This window comes from Pongo abelii, chromosome Y (genome assembly GCF_028885655.2).
Source record: "Pongo abelii isolate AG06213 chromosome Y, NHGRI_mPonAbe1-v2.0_pri, whole genome shotgun sequence".
NCBI classification, from domain to species: domain Eukaryota; kingdom Metazoa; phylum Chordata; class Mammalia; order Primates; family Hominidae; genus Pongo; species Pongo abelii.
The window spans coordinates 52,040,366-52,049,771 of NC_072009.2; positions in this window are offsets into that span (position 1 = coordinate 52,040,366).

Sequence of the window (9,406 nt, forward strand, 5' to 3'; positions counted from 1 at the left end):
TGTGTGCTGAAACCATGCATTGCAAGGCAATTTCACAGATAGATTATTTTGAAATTTTATCATGAGATATTCTGTTTTTCTCTATAGGCATAATGGGCTCCAAAATGTCCCTTTGCAGATTCTACAAAAAGAGTGTCTCCAACCTGCTGAATCAAAACAATGGTTTAACTCTGTGAATTGTATCCACATATGACAAAGCAGTTCCACAGATAGCTTCTTTATGCTTTTTATCACAGGATATTTAGAATTTCACTACAGGTCTCAAGGTCTTTCAAAGTGTCCCTTTACAGATACTACATTAAGAATGTTTCCAAACTGCTGAATCAAAAGAAAAGTTTAACTCTGTGAGCTGAATGAAGACAAAGCAGTTTCACAGAAAATGTGTCTCTTTGTTTCCAGGCATATTTTGTTTTTCACCATAGGCCTTACTGCACTCCAAAATGACCCTTCGTATATTCTAAATGACCCTTGGTAGATTCTAAAATAGGAGTGTTTCTGATCTGTGGAAACAAAATAAAGGTTTACACTGTGCACTGAAATCATACATCACAAAGCAGTATCACAGACAGCTTCTTACAAGTTTTTATTGTGGGATATTTGGTTTTTCAACATAGGTCTAATGCAGTCCAAAATGTCCCTTCACAGATTCTACAAAAGGAGCATTTCAAAACTGCTGAATTAAAAGAATGGTAGAACCCTGTGAGCTGAATCCACACATCACAAAGCAGTTTCACAGATCCCTTCTTTCTCGTTTTTATCTGAGAATATACTGTTTAGTACAATTAGCCTCAATGGGCTTCCAAATGTCGCTTTGTAGATTCTCCAAAAAGAGTGTTTCCACCATTCTAAATGAATAGAAAGGTTTAAATCTAAGAGGTGAATCTTCACATTACAAAGCAGTTTCAGCAATAGCTTCTTTCTAATTTTTATTTGGGAATGTTCAGTTTTTCCCCATAGGCCACAATGGGCTCACAAATGTCCCATCACAGAGTCTCCAAAATAAGTGTTTCCAACCTGCTGAATCAATAGAAAAATTTAACTCTGTGACGTGAATCCTCACATCACAAAGCAATTTCATCACAATAGCTTCTTTCTAGTTTTTATAAGGGGATATTCTGTTTTCTTTGTAGGCCCTAATGGGCACCCAAATATCAGATTTTCCAAAAAGAGTGTTTCCATCCTACTCAATCAGAAGAAAGTTTTAACTCTGTGAGATGAATCCACACATCACAATGCAGTTTCAAGATAGCTTATTTCTAATTTTTGTCTGGAGATGTTCTGTTTTTCCCCTTAGGTCTCAGTGGCTCCCAAATGTCCCTTTGCAAATTTTCCAGAAACAGTGTTTCCAAACTGCTGAATCAGAAAAAAAAGGTTTAACTCTGCAAGATGAATCCCCACATCACATAGCAGTTTCAAGGATAGCTTCCCTCTAGTTTTTGTCTCGGGATATTGAGTTTCTCCCCATGGGACATGGTGGGCTTCCAAATGCTGCTTTGCAGTTTCTTCAAAAAGAGTGTTTCCAACATGCTGACACAAAAGAAAAGTTTACCTCTGTGAGATAAATTCACACATCACAAAGCAGTTTCATATAGAGATTCTTTCCCATTTTTATCTCAGGATATTTGACTTTTCCCCATAGGCCTGAACAGGATCTCAAATGTCCCTTAGCATATTCCTCAAAATGCGTGTTTCCAAACTGCTGAATCAAAAGAAAATTTTAACCCTGTGAGATTAATTCAAACATCACACAGCAGTTTCACAGAGAGCTTCTTTCTAGTTTTTCTGGAGATATTTTTATTTTCCCCTTAGGCCTCAATGGACTGACAAATGTCCATTTGCAGATTCTCCACGAAGAGCATTTCCAACCTGCTGAATCCACATAAAGTTTTAACTTTGTGGGTTGAATACACACATCACAAATTAGTTACACAGGTAGCTTCTTTCTTGTTTTTATCTAAGGATATTCATTTTTTCCCAAAAGGCCTCAACGGGCTTACAAATATCCCTTTGCAGATTCTCCAAGGAGATTGTTTCCAACTTGCTGAACCATGAGCATGAAATGTTCTTCCATTTGTTTGTGTCCTCTTTCATTTCGTTGAGCAGTGCTTTGTTGTTCTCCATGAGGAGGCCCTTCACATCCATTATAAGTTGGATTCCTACATATTTTGTCCTCTTTGAAGCAATTGTGAATGGGAGTTCACTCATGATTTGCCTGCTTGTCTGTTACAGGTGTATAGGAATGCTTGTGATTTTTGCCCATTGATTTTGTATCCTGAGACTTTGCTGAAGTTTCTTATGAGCTTAAGTAGATTTTGGGATGAAACAATGGAGTTTTCTAAGGATACTATCATGTAATCTGCAAAGAGGGACAATTTGACTTCCTCTTTTCCTAATTGAATACCCTTTATTTGTTTCTCCTACCTGATTGCCCTGGCCAGAACTTCCAAAACTATGCTGAATAGGAGTGGTGAGAGAGGACATCCCGGTCTTGTGCCAGTTTTCAAAGTGAATGCTGCAGTTTTTGCCCATTCAATATGATATTAGCTGTGGGTTTGTCATAAATGGCTCTTATTATTTTGAGATATGTCCCATCAATACCTAGTTTATTGAGAGTTTTTAGCATGAAATGCTGTGAAATTTGTCAAAGATCTGCTCTGCATATATTGAGACAATCATGTGGTTTTTGTCTTGGTTCTGATTATATGATGGATTACGTTTATTGTTTTGCATATGTTGAACCAGCCTTGCATCCCAGGGATGAAGCCAACTGGATTATAAAGGATAAGCTTTTTGATGTGCTGCTGGATTCAGGTTGCCAGTATTTTATTGAGGATTATTGCTTCAATGTTCATCAGGGATATTGGTCTAAAATTCTCTTTTTTTGTTGTGTCTCTGCCAGGTTTTGGTATCATGATGATACTGGCCTCATAAAATGAGTTATGGAGGATTCCCTCCTTTTCTATTGATTGGAATAGTTTCAGAAGGAATGGTGTCAGCTCCTCTTTGTAACTCTGGTAGAATTCAGCTGTGAATCCGCCTGGTCCTAGACTTTTTTTGGTTGGTAGGCCTCTAATTATTGCCTCCATTTTAGATCCTGTTATTGATCTTTTCAGGGATTTAACATCTCCCTGGCTTAGCCTTGGGAAGGTCTATTGCATCTGTTTGCTTCTTCCCTCTTTTCTTATTTATTAGCCTTGTTAGCGATCTATCAATTTTGTTGATCTTTCCAAAATACCAGCTACTGGATTCATTTATTTTTGGACAGGTTTTTTTCTTTATGTCTCTATCTCCTTCATTTCTGCTTTGTTCTCCGTTATTTCTCATCTTCTGCTAGCTCTTGAATGTGATTGTTCTTGATTCTCTAGTTCTTTTAATTGTGATGTTAGGCTGTCAATTTTAGATCTTTCCTGCTTTCTTTTGTGGGCATTTGGTTCTATAAATTTCCCTCTACACACTGCTTTAAATGTGTTCCTGAGATTCTGGTATGTTTTGTCTTTTCTTCTCATTGGTTTCAAAGAACATCTTTCTCTCTGTCTTCATCTCATTACTTACCCAGTAGTCACTCAGGAGCAGGTTTTTCATTTTCCATGTAGTTTTGTGGTTTTGAGTGAGTTTCTTAATCCTGAGTTCTAATTTGATTGCATTGTTGTCTGAGAGATAGTTTGTTATAATTTCTGTTCTTTTACATTTGCTGAGGAATGCTTTACTTCCAAGTATGTGGTCAATTTTGGAAAAAGTGTGATGTGGTGCTGAAAAGAATGTATATTCTGTTGATTTGGGGTGGAGAGTTCTGTAGATGTCCATTAGGTCCACTTGGTCCACAGCTGAGTTCAAGTACTGGTTATCCTTTTTAACGTTCAGTCTTGTTGATCTGTGCAATGGTGACAGTGTGGTCTTAAAGTCTCCTATTATTATTGTGTTGGATTTTAAGTCTCTGCTTAGTTCTCTAAGAATTTGCCTTACAAGTATCAGTGCTTCTGTATTGGGTGCATATATATTTAGGATAGTTAGCTCTTCTTGTTGAATTGATCATTTTACCATTATGGAATGGCCTTCTTTGTCTCATTTAATCTTTGTTAGATTAAGGTCTGTTTTATCAGAGACTAGGATTGCAAACCCTGCTTTTTTTGTTGTTGTTTGTTTTTCATTTGCTTGGTAGGTCTTCCTCCATCCCTTTATTTTGAGCCAATGTGTGTCTTTGCACGTGAGATCGGTCTCCTCAATACAGAACCCTCATGGGCCTTGACACTTTATCAAATTTGCCAGTCTATCCTTTAATTGGGACATTTAGCCCATTTATATTGAAGATAATACTGTTAAGTGTGAATTTGATGCCATCATTAAAATGTTAGCTGGCTATTTTTCACGTTAGTTGATGCAGTCTTTTCATAGCATTGATGGTCTTCACAGTTTGGCATGTTTTTGCAGTGGCTCTTACTGATTGTTCCTTTCTATGTTTAGTGCTTTCTTCAGGAGCTCTTTTAAGGCAGGCCTGGTGGTAACACAATCTCTCAGCATTTGCTTGTCTGTAAAGGATTGTATTTCTCCTTCACTTGTGAAGGTTAGTTTGACTGGATATGAAATTCTGGGTTGAAAATTCTTTTCTTTAAGAATGCTGACTGGCAGCCAAGATGGCCAAATAGGAACAGCTCCAATCTACAGCTCCCAGTGTGAGCAATGCAGAAGACAAGTGATTTCTGCATTTCCATCTGAGGTACCAGGTTCCTCTCACTAGGGAGTGCCAGACAGTGAGCACAGACAGTGGGTGCAGTGCACCGTGAGTGAATCAAAGCACGGCAAGGCATTGCCTAACTCAGGAAATGCAAAGGGTCAGGGAGTTCCCTTTCCTAATCAAAGAAACTGGTGACAGACGGCACCAGGAAAAATGGGTCACTCCAAACTTAATACAGCACTACTCCGATGGGCTTTAAAAACAGTGCATCAGGAGGTTCTATCCCACACCTGGCTCAGAGGGTCCTACACCCACAGAGGCTTGCTGATTGCTAGCAGAGCAGTCTGATATCCAATTGCAAGGCAGCAGCGATGCTGGGGGACTGGTGCCTGCCATTTCCTAGGCTTGCTTAGATAAACAAAGTGGCTGGGAAGCTCCAACTGGGTGAAGCCCACTACAGTTCAAGGAGGCCTGTCTGCCTCTGAAGGCTTCACCTCTGGGGGCAGGGCACAGACAAAAAGACAGCAGTAACATCTGCAGACTTAAATGTCCCTGACTGACAGCATTGAAGAGAGCAGTGGTTCTCCCAGAAAGCAGCTGGAGATCTGAGAATGGGCAGACTGCCTCCTCAAGTTGGTCCCTGACCCCTGAACCCAGAGCAGCCTAACTGGGAGGCACTCCCCAGTAGGGGAAGAATGACACCTCACACGGCCGGGCACTCCTCTGAGACAAAACTTCCAGAAGAATGATCAGACAGCAGCATTCATAACTCCAACAGACCTGCAGCTGAGCGTTCTGTCTGCTGGAAGGAAAACTAACAAGCAGAAAGGACATCCACATCAAAAACCCATCTGTACATAACCATCATCAAAGACCAAATCTAGATAAAACTACAAAGATGGGGAAAAAACAGAGCAGAAAAACTGGAAACTCTAAAAAGCAGAGTGCCTCTCCACTTTGAAAGGAATGCAGTTCCTCACCAGCAATGGAACAAAGCTGATGGAGAATGACTTTGACGAGTTGAGAGAGGAAGGCTTCAGATGATCAAACTAATCTGAGCTACAGGAGGAAATTCAAACCAAAGGCAAAGAAGCTAAAAACTTTGAAAAAAGTTTAGACAAATGTATAACTGGAATAACCAATACAGAGAAGTGCTTAAAGGAGCTGATGGAGCTGAAAGCGAAGGCTCGAGAACTATGTGAAGAATGCAGAAGCCTCAGGAGCTGATGAGATCAACTGGAAGAAAGGGTATCAGTGATAGAAGATGAAATGAATGAAGTAAAGTGAGAAGGGAAGTTTAGAGCAAAAAGAATGAAAAGAAACAAACAAAGCCTCCAAGAAATATGGGACTACGTGAAAAGACCAAATCTATGTCTGATTGGTGTACATGAATGTGATAGGGAAAATGGAACCAAGTTGGAAAACACTCTGCAGGATATTATCCAGGAGAACTTCCCCAATCTAGCAAGGCAGGCCAACAATCAGATTCAGGAAATACAGAGAATGCCACAAAGATACTCCTCGAGAAGAGCAACTCCAAGACACATAATTGTCAGATTCACCAAAGTTGAAATGAAGGAAAAAATGTTAAGGGCAGCCACAGAGAAAGGTCAGGTTACCCACAAAAGGAAGCCCATCAGACAAACAGTGGATCTCTTGGCAGAAACTCTACAAGTCAGAAGAGAGTGGGGGCCAATATTCAACATTCTTAAAGAAAAGAATTTTCAATGCAGAATTTCATACCCAGTCAAATTAAGCTTCATAAGTGAAGGAGAAATGAAATGCTTTACAGAAAAACAAATGCTGAGAGATTTTGTCAGCATTTTAGGGGAGGCCTGCCCTAAAAGAGCTCCTGAAGGAAGGACTAAACATGGAAAGGAACAGCCGGTACCAGCCACTGCAAACCATGCCAAATTGTAAAGACCATAAAGGCTAGGAAGAAACCGCATCAACAAATGAGCAAAATGACCAGCTAACATCACAATGACAGGATCAAATTCAAACATAACAGTATTTACTTTAAATGTAAATGGACTAAATGCTCCAATTAAAAGACACAGACTGGCAAATTGGATAAAGAGTCAAGAACCATCAGTGTGCTGTATTCAGGAAACCCATCTCATGTGCAAAGAAACACATAGGTTCAAAATAAAAGGATGGAGAAAGATCTACCAAGCAAATGGAAAACAAAAAAAAGGCAAGGGTTGCAATCCTAGTTTCCGATAAAACAGACTTTTAACGAACAAAGATCAAAAAAGACAAAGAAGGCCATTACATAATGGTAAAATTATCAATTCAACAAGAAGAGCAAACTATCCTAAATATATATGCACTGAATACAGGAGCATCCAGATTCACAAAGCAAGTCCTGAGTGACCTACAAAGAGACTTAGACGTCCACACAATAATAAAGGGAGACTTTAACACCCCACCGTCAACATTAGACAGATCAACGAGTCAGAAATTTAACAAGGATACCCTGGAAATAAACTCAGCTCTGCACCAAGCTGACCTAAAGGACGTCTACAGAACTGTCGACCACAAATCAATATAATATACATTTTTATCAGCACCATACCACACATATTCTGAAATTGACCACATAGTTGGAAATAAAGCTCTCCTCAGCAAATGTAAAAGAACAGAAATGATAACAAACTGTCTCTCAGACCACAGTGAAATCAAACTAGAACTCAGCATTAAGAAACTCACTCAAAACTGCTCCAGTACATGGAAACTGAACAACATGCTCCTGAATGACTATTCGTTACATAACGAAATGAAGGTAGAAATAAAGATGTTCTTTGAAACCAATGAGAAAAAAGACACAACATACCAAAATCTCTGGGAGTCATTCAAAGCTGTGTGTAGAGGGATATTTATAGCACTAAATGCCCACAAGAGAAAGCAGGAAAGATCCAAAATTGACCCCATAACATCACAATTAAAAGAACTAGAAAAGCAAGAGCAAACATATTCAAAAGCTAGAAGAAGGCAAGAAATAACTAAAATCAGAACATAACTGATGGAAATAGAGACACAAAAAACCCTTCAAAAAATCAATGAATCCAGGAGCTGGTTTTTTGAAAATATAGACCACTAACAAAATTGATAGAATGCTAGCAAGACTAATAAAGAAGAAAAGAGAGAAGAATCAAATAGATACAATAAAAAATGATAAAGGGGACATTACCGCTGATCCCAGAGAAATACAAACTACTATCAGAGAATACTACAAACACCTCTACACAAATAAACTAGAAAATCTAGAAGAAATGAATAAATTCCTCAACACATACACCCTCCCAAGACTAAACCAGGAAGAAGTTGAATCTCTGAATACACCAATAACAGGCTCTGAAATTGTGGCAATAATCAATAGCTTACCAACCAAAAAGAGCCAGGACCAGATGGATTCACAGATGAATTCTACCAGAGGAACAACGAGGAACTGATAACATTCCTTCTGAAAATATTCCAATCAATAGAAAAAGAGGGAATCCTCCCTAACTCATTTTATGAGGCCAGCATCATCCTGATATCAAAGAAGGGCAGAGACACAACCAGAAAAGAGAATTTTAGCCCAAAATCCTTGATGAACATTGATGCAAAAATCCTCAATACAATACTGGCAAACCGAATCCAGTAGCACATCAGAAAGCTTATCCTCCATGATCAAGTGGGCTTCATCCCTGGGATGCAAGGCTGGTTCAATATATGCAAAGCAATAAATATAATCCAGCATATAAACAGAACCAAAGACAAAAACCACATGATTATCTCAATAGATGCAGAAAAGGCCTTTGACAAAATTCAACAACACTTCATGCTAAAAAGTCTCAATAAATTAGGTATTGATAGGACATATCTCAAAATGATAAGAGCTATCTATGACAAACTCTCAGCCAATATCATACTGTATGGGCAAAAACTGGAAGCATTCCCTTTGAAAACTGGCACAGGATAGGGATGCTCCCTCTCACCACTCCAATACAAAATAGCATTGGAAGTTCTGGCCAGGGAAATTAGGCAGGAGAAGGAAATAAAGAGTATTCAATTAGGAAAAGAGGAAGTCAAATTGTCCCTGTTTGCAGATGACATGAGAGTATATCTAGAAAACCCCATTGTCTCAGCCCAAAATCTCCGTAATCTGATAAGCAACTTCAGCAAAGTCTCAGGATACAAAATCAACGTACAAAAATCACAAGCATTCTTATACACCAAAAACAGAGAAACACACAGCCAAATCATGAGCGAATTCGCATTCATAATTGCTTCAAAGAGAATAAAATATCTAGGAATCCAACTTACAAGAGAGGTGAAGGACCTCTTCAAGGAGAACTACAAACCACTGCTCAATGAAATAAAAGAGCATAAAAAGAAATGGAAGAACATTCCATGCTCATGGGTAGGAAGAATCAATATTGTGAAAATTGTCATACAGTCCAGGGTTATTTATGGATTCAATGCCATCCACATCAAGCTACCAATGACTTTCTTCAGAGAATTGGAAAAAAATAGTTTAAATTCATCTGGAACCAAAAAAGAGCCCGCCTCACCAAGTCAATCCTAAGCCAAAACAACAAACTGGAGGCTTCATGCTACCTGACTCCAAACTATACTACAAGGCTACAGTAACAAAAACAGCATGGTATTGGTACCAAAACAGATATAGATCAATGGAACAGAACAGAGCCCTCAGAAATAAGGCTGCATATCTACAACTATCTGATC